At 38.6% G+C, this 14658-nt stretch overlaps 4 non-coding genes across 4 annotated transcripts; all 4 read left to right on the top strand.

The window, feature by feature from the left end:
* The first annotated feature begins 1182 nt into the window (after nt 1–1182).
* On the top strand, nt 1183–1254 carry trnaw-cca (transfer RNA tryptophan (anticodon CCA)). Its single transcript has one exon. It is a non-coding gene; the product is annotated as a tRNA-Trp (tRNA).
* Nucleotides 1255–3098: 1844 nt separating this feature from the next.
* On the top strand, nt 3099–3170 carry trnae-uuc (transfer RNA glutamic acid (anticodon UUC)). Its single transcript has one exon. It is a non-coding gene; the product is annotated as a tRNA-Glu (tRNA).
* Nucleotides 3171–5506: 2336 nt separating this feature from the next.
* Nucleotides 5507–5579, top strand: trnav-cac (transfer RNA valine (anticodon CAC)). Its single transcript has one exon. It is a non-coding gene; the product is annotated as a tRNA-Val (tRNA).
* A 5763-nt stretch (nt 5580–11342) lies between these two features.
* Nucleotides 11343–11415, top strand: trnav-aac (transfer RNA valine (anticodon AAC)). The gene has a single exon. It is a non-coding gene; the product is annotated as a tRNA-Val (tRNA).
* Nucleotides 11416–14658: the final 3243 nt, after the last annotated feature.

Here is a 14658-nt window from a genome sequence, read left to right as displayed (position 1 = left end):
TTCAAGTAGACTAATAATATAATCATTTTGTTTCTATAATTAAAATTAAAATATCTGACTTTACTGCCACTATCTGTTTCTGCTTCTCTACCATATTTATAGTGTGTGATTTACAAAATACCAATCATAGCCTACATCACATAAAAAACTACCTCTGTCCCTGTTCTGTTTTTAAAGACACAACATTAGGTTTTTCAATCAGATTGATAGTCAAACTGGAAATGTCCCCGTGTTTCTCCATTTTCAGGGATTATGTTCCCAGTTTTGATCTCAGACGTCTGGTGACTTTATATCATATCAGAATATTCTATTACTACCCACTATGAATATTAAAATACGCCTAACCATGTGTCCTGTATCATAGCTACATGTATGACCTTTGCAGCAAAAGAACTTGTGAAAATCAGTTTGGTATTCAGTGAGGTTGATTGGTTGTTTAGAGGCTAAAAACAAGTTTAAACTAACTGTCCCTGTTTAAGGCTGTTGGGTGCTAACTCTAGCAGGAGGATAACACGGGGTAGACACCACCGATTGGTTTCATTTCTCTCTCCACTGACAGACCTCCTAATGTACAAACTACAGAGCTACGTGTTGAAATTGACTGGAATTCTCCTTTAAGGAAAAGTCCATCTGCTTTAAAAAGATGTCTTAATGCACCTCTCCATATTTCCTGACATTTGCCGTTACAATCAGATATGTCACTGTAAAAAATAGAACGTTGGCACATGTAGGGAGCTGCGTTGGGAACCGGAGGGTCGCCGGTTCAAGTCCCCATGCGGACCAAATTACAGAGTGTGGTTGGATGCCACTTCACATCCTGGGAACTGCCAGGTACCCCCCCCAACCGCTCAAGGCGCTGGTCCAGCTGGTAGCCCACTCGCTCTGACATCTCTCCATTAGTGCTTGAATAGATCCTGATTGTGTGTGTTAGTGTGTTTCAGGCCTGTGTGTGATTACTAACAAAGTGTACACAGAGTGTAAATTGTAATTTCCCCACTAGGGATTAATAAATATTATAGATTAAATTATATTAATGAAAAAGAAAGATGATGTGTGTATGTATTACTCAAAAAGAACGTATAGGCGTATAACGTATAGGCATATATGCATATGTGTATATATATAAAGAACAGATATGCATTAATCAAAAGGAAAGTTGATGTGTACATACATTAATCAGCAGACCTCGTGGCGCAATGGTAGCGCGTCTGACTCCAGATCAGAAGGTTGCGTGTTCAAATCACATCGGGGTCAAATGCCCTTACTGCAGTTCTCTCACGTGTGCATGAACAGGTCCTGTGGGTGTGTATTTCAGCCCTGTGTGTGATTAGTAACAGAGTGTAAATTGTAATTTCCCCACTGAGGATCATTAAATTATTTTAATCAATAAGAAAGATGATGTGCATATGCATTAAATGGTGTAGATGGAACATCGTAAGCACCTTTGATCCGCATTAAAGGATCAAAAGCATTCCTTTGATGTGACATTTCTGATTGGTGGAACTCCCTGTTACCATGGAAATGTTCACTGCACCTGCAAACTCACCAACAGCCCTATTTTATGCTACTTTGACAAATTCTATGCTTTTCAGAATTTACATTAACAAATTTTAAGTTTCTAAAATAAAAATAACTGTTAAAGAGATTATAAAACATCTATTAAGTTGTTCAAATTCAGCTTCATTAAATTAACCCATTAAGTTTCCGCATAATGCATCAGTACTAATATCAAATTCCATTGTAGGTGCTTTCTGCATATTTTTCATCATTTAACACTTAGGTAAATATATGTATCAGATCCAACTCTGTTTCTGAATGTTAGGACTGGGATCTGGGTAAAAAATGATATACCCCCCCCCCCCTTCTCTCCTGGTTAGTAGATTTTAATCAAGTATATTTATCAATAAACAATGAAATGAAGAATACAAATGTTCCGATAAATGTGCTAGTTTACTGATATGTGTATAAGCAGATTTTAAAAATTATCTGTAAAAAATCTTTCAATGAAAATGAAAATCATTATCTGTAATTACCAATGTGCCAACAAGTATCAAAGAATCAAATCAAAGTTGTTTATTAAACTTATTCAACACTGTCTGCTCGAGTTATCTTAGCTTGCTAGATGAAAATATATAGACAGGGTTGTAACCTAGCAACACTTATTGTTTGTAAGACACCATTTTGTTTTTGATTACTCAATCTTAGGGACATCTCTCAGAGGAAAAAAAATGCTGCTAATATCCTGTCTCTGAAAATAACCTCAGGCCCCAGAGGGTTAACCGAAATACAAGTCAGGAATAACTAGAACTGCCAACAGTTATGACGGGTCCAAACCCCCCCCCCCCCATGCAAGTTGGCCCCAATGACCCGGGGAGCGCACAAAAGTGGAACCAAAGCAAAACAATGGGGGGGGGGGGGAAATGTCAGGAAATATGGAGAGGTGCATTTAACAGTGGAAAGATGAACCAAGACTGCTTTTCATATATATATTTTCTTTTTCTATTGACTATAGTTGTGTTTGTTATTAACAGAAATCAACCTGTCAACATTTCTATTTGTCATAAAGTTCCAACGTTAAGTTTTTTACTGCCAGTTCAAAAAGAGCTGAACACGGAGGAGGATTCCTCCCTAACGGCCTCTCTGCTCTGCTCCGTGCCCCCGCTGTCCGGTAATAGTTAAAGCAGATAAAAACCTAAAGAACACTCAAAAGCTTCAAGATAAAACTTTCTTAAGAAGCTTCTTCATTCACGTTCAAGAGAAGGCCTGTGAGACCTGTCAACTCCCGGTATGGAAAGCGGTATTTAACCGGTGAAGGTCTGCGGCAAGATCAGTAAGATCTGTGTCATTGGTCCTTTATTAAATCAGAGCTGTAGTTACATACTTACCCTATGCCCTGATATGCATGTGTCAAAAACCATATAATGCTAATAACTAGACATGATATGCGTCTCTATAATTAAACATTATAAAACTATAACTAGACAGGGTGGCTGGGAAAACCTGAATCCTGACTGTCTTTGTTCACATTCAAGAGAAGCCCTGTTTCCAGCCAGACTATGAATTGATTCATTAAATCCCTGTTATTAATGTGGACTCAGTCCCATATGGTCTAGCGGTTAGGATTCCTGGTTTTCACCCAGGTGGCCCGGGTTCAACTCCCGGTATGGGAATTGGTATTTAGCTGGTTAAGGTCTGCAGAAAGATCTGTATGATGTCCAACATTGGTCCTAAATTAGAGCTGTAGTTACGTACCCAACACGGTTAGACTTTACTGTAATTTCTACAGTTACTTACCGTAAAATACGATAACTTTCTTTTCCGGTTCATTACTGTAATATGCATTGCATTGTCGCACTGTTGCTTGCTCTGGAGGAGACTACTAGAACTGTTGGGTCCTTGTAAATTCTGGGGTGTGGTCTATCTGTAAAGTGTCTTGAGATAAGTGTCTACGTCCTGCTGTGCCTTGTAATGCCGCACAGCGTCCTGCTATGCCATGAACTACTACAAAGAACTTCTACAAACTACTAATTTTTTTCTATTTTTATTGCCACTCTTCATTCTAACCCCAACCGGCCCGTCAGACACCGCCTACCAAAAGCCTGGGTCTGTCCGAGGTTTCTGCCTAAAAGGAAGTTTTTCCTCGCCACTGTCGCACTGTTGCTTGCTCTGGAGGAAACTACTAGAACTGTTGGGTCCTTGTAAATTCTGGAGTGTGGTCTAGACCTACTCTATCTGTAAAGTGTCTTGAGATAACTCTTGTTATGAATTGATACTATAAATAAAATTGAATTGAAATTGAATAGATAACTCTTGTTATGAATTGATACTATAAATAAAAATTGAAATTGAATTATGGGTAGGAACATTTAATTTACATTTATTTACTGTATTTTTTGAATTTGCCGTAGTCTGCTGTAAAACAACAGCAGTAGTGCTACTGTAGGTGAATAAAATTGTTAGTTCATGTTATAGAAGCATAGAAATAAGATGGAAAAATAAAAACATCTCTATAAAATTACACTATTTCATTTTATAGAAATATTTTACATTTTCTTTATTATGCTTTTAGCAGTGAAGGTAATTTAAAAATGTGACATGCTTTTCAGCAGTGTAAATAACTTATTGAGAGTTGTAGAGACAAACAACCTGTAATTTTCTAATGTTAAACTCAGATAAAACTGAAGTTATTGCTCTGGGGCCCAAGCACCTCCGTGACACATTATCCAAAGATATAGTTACTCTGGATGGCATCACCCTGGCCTCCAGCACCACTGTGAGGAATCGTTTCACCTACGTAAATGTGCAAAATAAATATTTGTATAAATATCAAATGTATTATGTTCCAGTTTAATGGGTGTTACGACAGGTATCAGCAATGCAGTTTCCATTTTAAACTTGACATGCCATAAAGTTTACTCTTCAGCAGCTAGAGACAATTCACTCAAGACACTTGCAGCAACAGATGCTTTGCCAGACATCAACAGACTGGAAATAGACTTGATGCTGAAACAAAGCATAGGAATTATCAGAAGATAGTTTTGATCCATCGACCTCTGGGTTATGGGCCCGGCACGGTTCCGCTGCGCCACTCTGCTCTGCTGTTTATGTTCAGGGGAAGGAAAATTCTGAGATTCACATTTTGAGGGACAGTTTTCGGGTTGCAAAGTTAAACATTTGGTAGACCTTGCAACTATCATTTATGTGAGCTTCCTGCTTACCTCGAAGAATCTTGAAGGAGACTACTGAAGCAATAATGAGCCAATACCTTGTTAAAAAATGTTATCAACACCCTTCACTCGTTGCAATTTTTCTCTGACATTGTTTATTTTAGAAAATTGTGACCAGCGTTAAATGAGTAGTTTTAGGTCTGTGTGAATGTGGGCCGAGCATTTACCTCGGCTGAACTTGTGAACATCTCTTTGGCATATTCCCAGTCTGATCAAGTCCAGGTGCTGGAAAATCTGTGATTCAGGTTTTGAGGGAATGGGATCTGCATGTGCTTTCTTACCAGGAAGTTTCTGGAGGTCCAAATGGCATCTTTAATGGCGGCCAGGGTGAGCCACTGATTTGCAAAGTTACATGCTAGTATCTGTTTCTTTGGCCTGACGGATGGACAGACGACCCAAAAGCATAATACTTCTTGCCAAGACATAACAAGAAACAAAAAAAGAGGCGGGGGAGACAGAGTTAAGCCCTGACCGAATAGAGAACTACAGACAAAAGTTATGAAATAGTACCAAGTGTGACCAGAAGAATTGGAATAAAACTAGAACTTTAAAGTACAAACCTTTCTTCAAGAAATCTTTATTGTGCTCACATTGAACCTCATTTCTGAAACGTGCATACGACCTAAAACCGGCGTAGGACGGGCGTACGCCGATTCCTACGCAAAGTTCGGCAATGTATGTGGAGTGCATAGGTCTCCACATACATTGTTTTTATTAAGATTGAAGACCAAATTGTTAGTTTTTACGAAATCTTCCCAACCATCGAAAGTGTTTTCATAGCCTCGTTGGCGCAGTAGGCAGCGCGTCAGTCTCACAATCTGAAGGTCGTGAGTTCAACCCTCACACGGGGCAGGAGTTTTAAAAACACAACTGATGCTGGAAATACAGTGACTTTCAGATGGTTGAATACTGGCACAAGCACATGAATGGAAGTTGTGATTCTGTAGTTATTTCTGAGATTGAGACAACGAAAGGCAATCTTTAAGGGTGCTAACAAACCAATGACTCATCACAGTATAAAAAAACGCAGATGTGCCTTCATTAACAATGTTGTGTTATCTCATAGGTACAGGAAATACATGAATGTATTTCTTAACATTTATTTTCAGTCTGAGTTACAAAATTTGCAGTGAACGTTGTATTGTCCAGCAGAAAGGCAACAGGTGTGTTACTTTTTGACTATGATTTATATCGTAGCAGTGCAATCATTTTGCCCAGGTTTGATTTCCAGCCACCACAGTTGCATTTACAGGTTTTGAAGCTATATACAACAATAACATTACATGTTTTACCCAGGTTTCTTCTTTTATTCAGTGATATTTCAATTTCCTTGCGGGAGTCATCCCAAAAGGATTAATAAAGATAAGTCTATGTCTATCTCGAAAAAAGTAATACAAATCTGAAAATCTTCAGGGGATGTAGCTCAGTGGTAGAGCTCATGCTTTACATGTATGAGGATCTGGCATCTCCAGCAGGTATTATGGTAGAGTCTTTAAAAGAGCTGCAACAGATATTACCTCTTGTTGTAATCTGACTGGTAGGGTTATAGAACGTAGTCGTAGACTAAGACCTCCTGTGACACAAACTAAGCGGTCAGCTCTGTCTTTTATACCAGACATATATTATCAGACAGCAAAACAAGCACTGTAAATGTACATTTTTTACAGTTTCTATTTTACCGTATTTATGTACTTGCACTGTAGTATATTTGTTGTATTATACTCTGGTTTTTATGGGTGTTACGGCGGGTATGAGCACTGTAGTTTCCATTTTTATGGACGAAATAAACTTGACATGCCATTAAGTTTATTCTACAGCAAGCGGAGACATTTCACGTCAGACACTTGCAGCAACAGACACTTTGTTAGACATCAACAGACTGGAAATAGACTTAAGTTTGCCAGTGATTGTTGCTTTTTCATCTTTGTTGTTATTTTTGTGTGCCTTTAATGTCACACATGTGGATATTATGAAATAAACTGCATAGAAAACCTTTCTAGCAAGTTTAAAGGTTCCATGGTGTAATGGTTAGCACTCTGGACTCTGAATCCAGCGATCTGACTTCAAATCTCAGTGGAACCTGGTTTTTAAGCCACAGCACAGGTGAAAAAGATCAACCTTTCAACTTTCCACATCTAGTTTAAAGTGAGCTTACAGGTTTAATGTCCTTGGCCATTTAGACTGTAAACAGTACATTAGTGGGGGCATGTTGAGGAGTCACCTGGTTGTTAATGTAATCGGACGGAGCGCCAAATTTGACAGTATTGACTGGAAGTGATAGGCTTTGAGTAACATGGGGGATACACACTTTGCATTCAGTCTCGTAATCACTATAAAAATTAGGGATCACTGAAATTTGAACTTGTGTTGCTGCAGTCAGAGTATACAGTGCTCATCCTGAATGGGCCAGTATAGTGCATCAGAACTGCTTGTTGAATGGTCTATTAGCTTTGGAACCCCCCTTTCCCCACAGCTTTCAATTGTCAGATATGGATGGGGGAGTGGGCACTGTGTCCAACCTTTTCTGTGTAAAAAAAAACACTAAAAAAGTCTCTTGGATTAAAGACAAAACCTCTGCGGAGAACCTTTTACCAAATCCAGGTGCCCTTGGCATAGTTCTGATCTTTTGGGGTTTAGCATGGATCAGGAACCAACACATCTGGACTCAATGTGGGCATTGTACGGCAATATTTGACACATTTAGACCATGAAGACAGTTATCAGTTTATTTCCCATCTGGCAGGTGTAATTGTGGACACAGTTGGACTTCGAGAGCCGAACCTAATTCTGATTCCTAGTACTAAAATATCATTAATACAGATCATAGTGATATTTACGTTGATACCTCAAGTTACGGAAGTTACAAAGGGTAAAAGGACTTATGTGTCAACAGGATTTGGAAAAACCGGTCCATGCTTTCATCATCAGTAGACTTGACTACTGTAACGGTGTCTTTACAGGTCTCCCTAAAAAATCTATCAGACAGCTGCAGCTGATTCAGAACGCTGAAGGCTGAAGACCTTTCTTTTTGATGTTGCCTTTCTTTAAATGGTTGTTAATTTCTTTAATGTTTGATTTTGTATACTGCACTGTAACTTTTATTCTTGTGTTTTATCTATTTTTATTTTTTAACTATTTTTTTAACTATTTTTGTGTAAAGCACTTTGAATTGCCCTATGGCTGAAAGGTGCAATACAAATAAAGCTTCCTTGCCTTGCCTTGAATAGGATATCACTATTAGTGGAAATCGGTATTTCTCTGCTTTTTAGGTTGCCATGGCCGAGTGGTTAAGGCAATGGACTTGAAATCCATTGGGGTCTCCCCTCGCAAGTTTGAATCCTGCCGACAAAGAAAGCCATCCTTTAATGGTGGTCACACATCCTTCTATGGCAGATGTACCTTCATACAATATTGTAATACCTCATAGGTACTGGAAGCCACTGTTGCATCTCTGAGCATTTATTTTCAGTCTCAATGACCAGATGTGTTGCAAGATTTGCAGTGAACGTTATATTGTCCAGCAATGGTGGTATAGTGGTGAGCATAGCTGCCTTCCAAGCATTTGATATGGCTTTGATTCCAAGCAGGTATTATGGTAGTCTTTTAAAAGAGCTGCAAAAGTTATTAATTTGTACTGTAGTATATTTATTGTTTTATGCTCCAGTATTTAGGTGGAACCATTTCATTTCAGAAACTGAAATCCCTGAGGCCTGACAGACTCCATTACAGATGGTACCATCAATCAGAAAAAAAAGAGCCTATTTCACAAGTACCTTGGGCAGTTCTGAATGACTGATGGGGATTCCTAAGCATTTCAGTCCCATGTGTACAGACAAGATTAACAACAACATCGCCACGTCAGAAAAGTTTCTGGTGTGCAAAGACCAAGAAAATGCCACGCTAACGCCACACAGGAGGCCTTACCCCTGACTTCCACCAGCTGCAGATCCACTCCGCTTCGTGTCTGCTCCATGATCACGCGATATAACAGGATGTAGTTTCTATAAACAGAACCAATAAACCAGATGAATGAACTAGATGAAACTTGCATTGTTCTGAATTTAATGTGTTTTAATGTATCATCTTAAGCCTGTATTAATGTAGTGTTTCTGTGTAAATGCAACATGCCTTTTTCATTTGCTACCAGGGCTTAATGAGTGGCATGGGAAAGACATGATGATGGGATGCAAACAGAGGTAATCGCTGCAACAACAATGTGTTGCTGGGATTTGAACCCATGATCACCTGTTTACCAAACAGGCAGTTTAACCAACTAAGCCACAGCACCCCCTTGAGAAATAAAAAACAGAACAGGGACAGAGGTAGTTTATTATGTGATGTAGGCTATGATCGGTATTATGCAAATCACACACTATAAATATGGTAGAGAAGCAGAAACAGATAATGTCAGTAAAGTCAGATATTTTAATAAGTGGAAGAAACAATATGATTATATTATTAGAGTCTACTTGAAGCTTTTTATATTTGTCTCTCTCTCTCACCCACACACACACACACACACACACACACACACACACTGTACTACCACGTTGTTCTGCTTCCATCTCCTCCCAGCCCTTGACATTTAGCAGTCCCACTCCCAACACACACAGACACACACACACACACACACACACACACTAGGGCTGCACGATATTGACAAAATGTGATATTAAAATATTGATTATGAATACTGCAATATTGATATATTTTCTGATATTTTTATCATATGTAAAATTACTAAAAAGATTCATAACAAATAAAACAAGTTTTCTCACATCAAAATGTTTATTTCTACTGACAGTCTGCCATTGCGCCACAAGGTCTACTTAATAATGCATATACACATCAACTTTCTTTTTGATTAATGCAAATACACATCAACTTTATTTTAAGCTGCAGTTCTGGAATGTTAAGTTGCAGTTCTAGAACAATAGAAGTTTTAGAATTTGAACACACATTGTCACCAGACTTTAGTGTGATGTGAGGAACAGGAGGTCAGCACAGGCCATGATCGTAGAATGCAGGCTCATTTTAGTCTGGTAAATTTCAGGGATTTTTACACTGGGATGGAACTGCTAATCTTGCGATTGACAGACGATCTTCCCCAATACAGCCACATTATACAGTTCAGAACTCAGGCATTCACACTCACTAAAACACCACCGCCCAACGTGGGGCTCGAACCACGACCCTGAGCTTAAGAGTCTCATGCTCTACCGACTGAGCTAGCCAGGCCTTCTTAAGTTATGAGTTGCAGTCCAAACCTTTACTTAAAACGTCTGAAATGTTACAGTTCTAGAATGTTACTTGGCAGTTCTAGAAAGTTAGATTGAAGTTCTAGAATGTTAAGCTGCCATTCTACAATGTTAGCTTTAAATTCTAGAATGTTAAGCTGCAGTTCTAGAATGTTAGGTTGAAATTCTAGAATGTAAAGATGCAGTTCTAGAAAGTTAAGCTTTCATTCTAGATATTTGAGTTACATTTCAAGAACAATAGGTTGAAGTTTTAGAATTTTTATAAGTTGCGTTCCCAACTGATAATCTTGTAATTGACAGCCGATCTACCCCAATACAGCCACCTGATACTAAAATAATAATAATAATACATTTTATTTAAAAACGCCTTCCTTGGTACTCAAGGACGCCGCACAGGAAATTCATAAATTAAGAACAGCAAAACAAATACTATACAGCAAAACAAATACTATACAGCAAAACAAATACTATACAGCAAAACAAATACTATACAGCAAAACAAATACTATACAGCAAAACAAACCAGTACTATACAACAGCAAAACAAATACTATACAACAGCAGAACCAATACTATACAGCAAAGCAACAGAAAAGGCAGAGCAATAGACATTTAGGTGGAATAGGCAGTTTTAAACAGATGTGTTTTTAGTTGAGATTTGAAATGGGGGAATGAATCAATGTTTCTGAGTTGGGGGGGTAGTGAGTTCCAGTTACGGGGAGCAGAGCAGCTAAATGCTCTGCCCCCCATGGTGGTGAGACGGGGGGGACAGAGAGGTTTATGGAGGAAGAGGATCTGAGGGAGCGGAAGGGAGTGGGACACTGGAGGAGATCAGACAAATATGGGGGGGGGCGAGGTTGTGGATGGCCTTGAATGCTAATAGAAGGATTTTGAATTTGATACGGAACTGGACTGGGAGCCAGTGGAGCTGGTGGAGGACAGGAGTGATGTGGGTGATGGAGGGGGTTCGAGTTATGATGCGGGCAGCTGAATTCTGGACCAATTGAAGTTTGTGGAGGGATTTGTGAGCGAGACAGAAGAGGAGAGAGTTGCAAAAGATCGAACCCCGATCTTCCGCGTGACAGGCGGAGATACTGTCCATTATACTAACGAGGAATGCCCAAGCTTAATATTTGGCACATCAAGAAATAGGTGCCGCTATTCCAACATTTAGGCCACAGTCAATGCATGTAGAAATATTTATGTTTACTACATATTTGCTGTCGTTCAAATACATGACAAAGCATCTGTGACTGAATCTAGTTTAAAATCTCTATTTTGTAGCATTTTGAACATTTGCAGTAAAATAAAAATGGTGCATTTTCCCACAAATATGCCAAATAAATTTGTTTTGTCAGTTTCCGTAGTGTAGTGGTTATCACGTTCGCCTAACACGCAAAAGGTCCCCTGTTCGAAACAGGGCGGAAACACATTTCTTTATTTGTACTGACTTTGCACAATCAAACTCTGCGAAGTTAAACTCTCCTTAACCTTCACGGAAAATCTCCCTGACGTGAAATCGTGGCCAGGCCTACCGAAGTTTCCCCAGTGCAGTAGTCATCACATTCAGAGATTCAGGAATATCCTGTCTAAAATTGATGCAGAAAAACTAGTCCACGCATTTGTTACTTCTAAGCTGGATTACTCCAATTCTTTATTATCAGGTTGCTTAAAAGAGTCCATAAAGATTCTTCAGCTGATCCAGAATGCTGCAGCACGTGTTCTGATAGGAACCAGGAAAAGAGATCACATCTCTCCGGTTTAGCTTTTCAGCATTAACTTCCTGTAAAATCCAGAATGGAATTTAAAATCTTTCTTCTCACCTAAAAAGCTCTTCATGTTCAAGCACCATCTTGTCTTAAAGAGTTCATTGTACCTTATTACCCCACCAGAGCACTGCGCTCCCAGAATGCAGGGTTCCTTGTTGTTCCTAAAGTCTCCAAAAGAAGAATGGGAGCCAGAGTGTTCAGCTATCAAGCTCCTCACCTGTGGAACCAGGTTCCCGTTTGGGTTCAGGAGGCAGACACCATCTCCACATTTAAGAGTAGGCTTAAGACTTTCCTCTTTGATGAAGCTTATAGGTAGTTCTGGCTCAGTTTTTCCTTGCCTCTTTTGCCTAGTGATTGGTCTTGGTGGGAATTTTCGGGTTTCTGTAAATAACATCACAGAATATGGTCTGGACCTGCTCTTTTATGAAAAGCGCAATGAGATAAGTGTTGTTGTGATATGGAGCTACGTAAATAAAGAAAGTTGATGTGTATATGCATTTATTATAAAGAAAGTTAATGTCATAATGAATTGTGATGATAAATCAAAATGATTGATTGATGTGTGTATGCATTAATATCAAAGAAAGTTGATGTGTATATGCATTAATATCAAAGAAAGTTGATGTGTGTATGCATAAATGAAAAAGAACGTTGATGTGTATATGCATTAATATAAAGAAGGTTGATGTGTGTATACATACATCTAAAATTAAGTTGATGTGTATATGCATTAGTCTAAAAGAAAGTTGATGTTTATATGCATAAATGAAAAAGAACGTTGATGTGTATATGCATTAATATAAAAGAAGGTTGATGTGTGTATACATACATCTAAAATTAAGTTGATGTGTATATGCATTAGTCTAAAAGAAAGTTGATGTTTATATGCATTAATATAAAAGAAAGTTGATGTGTATTTATATTATAAAAAAGAAATGTGATGTGTTTATGCATTTATTAAAAAGAAAGTTGATCTGTATTTGCATTAATCAAAAATTAAGTTGATGAGTACATGCATTAATCTAAAAGAAAGTTGATGTCATAATGAATTTTGATGAAGACAAAAGGAATGGTGATGATATAATAAAAAGAAAGTTGATGTGTATATGCATTAATGAAAAAGAAAGTTGATGTTTATATGCATTTATTAAAAAGAAAGTTGATGTGTATATGCATAAATATAAAAGAAAGTTGATGTGTATATTAGTGGTGGTCCGAGTATCCGGCTGAAACGAGTATCCGGTACGGATAAAGCACTTTTGCCGAGTACAAGTATTATCCGAGTAATATGAGTCAATATCCGTGCTCGGATTGAATAAAACTCCTCAACTGGCCGCGCAGCGTTCTGTGATAATCACAGCGCCCCCCCCCCGCCTACAAACCCGCTCGGATCAATCACACACACACAGAACATGGAGAAATGCGCTCTCTCTCTCTCTCTCTCTCTCTCTCTCTCTCTCTCTCTCCGTCAGGCAGGCAGTCGGGTCTGCGGATCTGTTCCGTTAACGTTTAGGGTTTCTTCAGCTTCAGGTTTGTTTTTAACTTCGGTTTGTAGTCCTTACATAGTAACCAGTAGATTTCTGGTGAACGTGGGGTTTGTAGTCCTTACATAGTAACCAGTAGATTTCTGGTGAACGTGGGTTTGTAGTTCTTACATAGTAACCAGTAGATTTCTGGTAACGGGGTTTGTAGTCCTTACATAGTAACCAGTAGATTTCTGGTGAACGTGGGGTTTGTAGTCCTTACATAGTAACCAGTAGATTTCTGGTGAACGTGGGGTTTGTAGTCCTTACATAGTAACCAGTAGATTTCTGGTGAATGTGGGGTTTGTAGTACTTACATAGTAACCAGTAGATTTCTGGTGAACGTGGGGTTTGTAGTCCTTACATAGTAACCAGTAGATTTCTGGTAAACGTGGGGTTTGTAGTACTTACATAGTAACCAGTATTTCTGGTGAACGTGGGGTTTGTAGTACTTACATAGTAACCAGTAGATTTCTGGTGAACGTGGGGTTTGTAGTCCTTACATAGTAACCAGTAGATTTCTGGTGAACGTGGGGTTTGTAGTCCTTACATAGTAACCAGTAGATTTCTGGTGAACGTGGGTTTGTAGTCCTTACATAGTAACCAGTAGATTTCTGGTGAACGTGGGGTTTGTAGTCCTTACATAGTAACCAGTAGATTTCTGGTAAACGTGGGGTTTGTAGTACTTACATAGTAACCAGTAGATTTCTGGTGAACGTGGGGTTTGTAGTACTTACATAGTACCAGTAGATTTCTGGTGAACGTGGGGTTTGTAGTCCTTACATAGTAACCAGTAGATTTCTGGTGAACGTGGGGTTTGTAGTCCTTACATAGTAACCAGTAGATTTCTGGTGAACGTGGGGTTTGTAGTCCTTACATAGTAACCAGTAGATTTCTGGTGAACGTGGGGTTTGTAGTCCTTACATAGTAACCAGTAGATTTCTGGTGAACGTGGGTTTCAGACATGTTGCTTGGTTTAAATGCAACTCCTGTTGTGTCTCTGCCATCGGAGATTTTTTTTTTTTACTGTCAGCTGCCCCCCCGCCCCCCGCCCCCTCTCTATCTGAAGCTCGATGCTGTCATGTAAATAGTTTTCAAATCAGCAATAAATATAACAATTTCTGATCAACCCATATCAATTGCATGCTTAAAATAACATGCCGGTTAATAAATGCATATACTCATCAACTTTCTTTTTATTATATCATCACAAATCATTATGACATCAACTTTCTTTTAGATTTATGCATATACACATCAACTTTCTTTGATATTAATGCATATACACATCAACTTTCTTTTAGATTTATGCATATACACATTAACTTTCTTATTATATCATCACCATTCATTATGTCATCAACTTTCTTTTTGATTTATA

The sequence above is a fragment of the Etheostoma spectabile genome, unplaced genomic scaffold (genome assembly GCF_008692095.1).
Source record: "Etheostoma spectabile isolate EspeVRDwgs_2016 unplaced genomic scaffold, UIUC_Espe_1.0 scaffold00001037, whole genome shotgun sequence".
NCBI lineage: Eukaryota > Metazoa > Chordata > Actinopteri > Perciformes > Percidae > Etheostoma > Etheostoma spectabile.
Note: the sequence above shows the minus strand (reverse complement) of the source record. Positions and strands in the feature narration are given on the sequence as shown.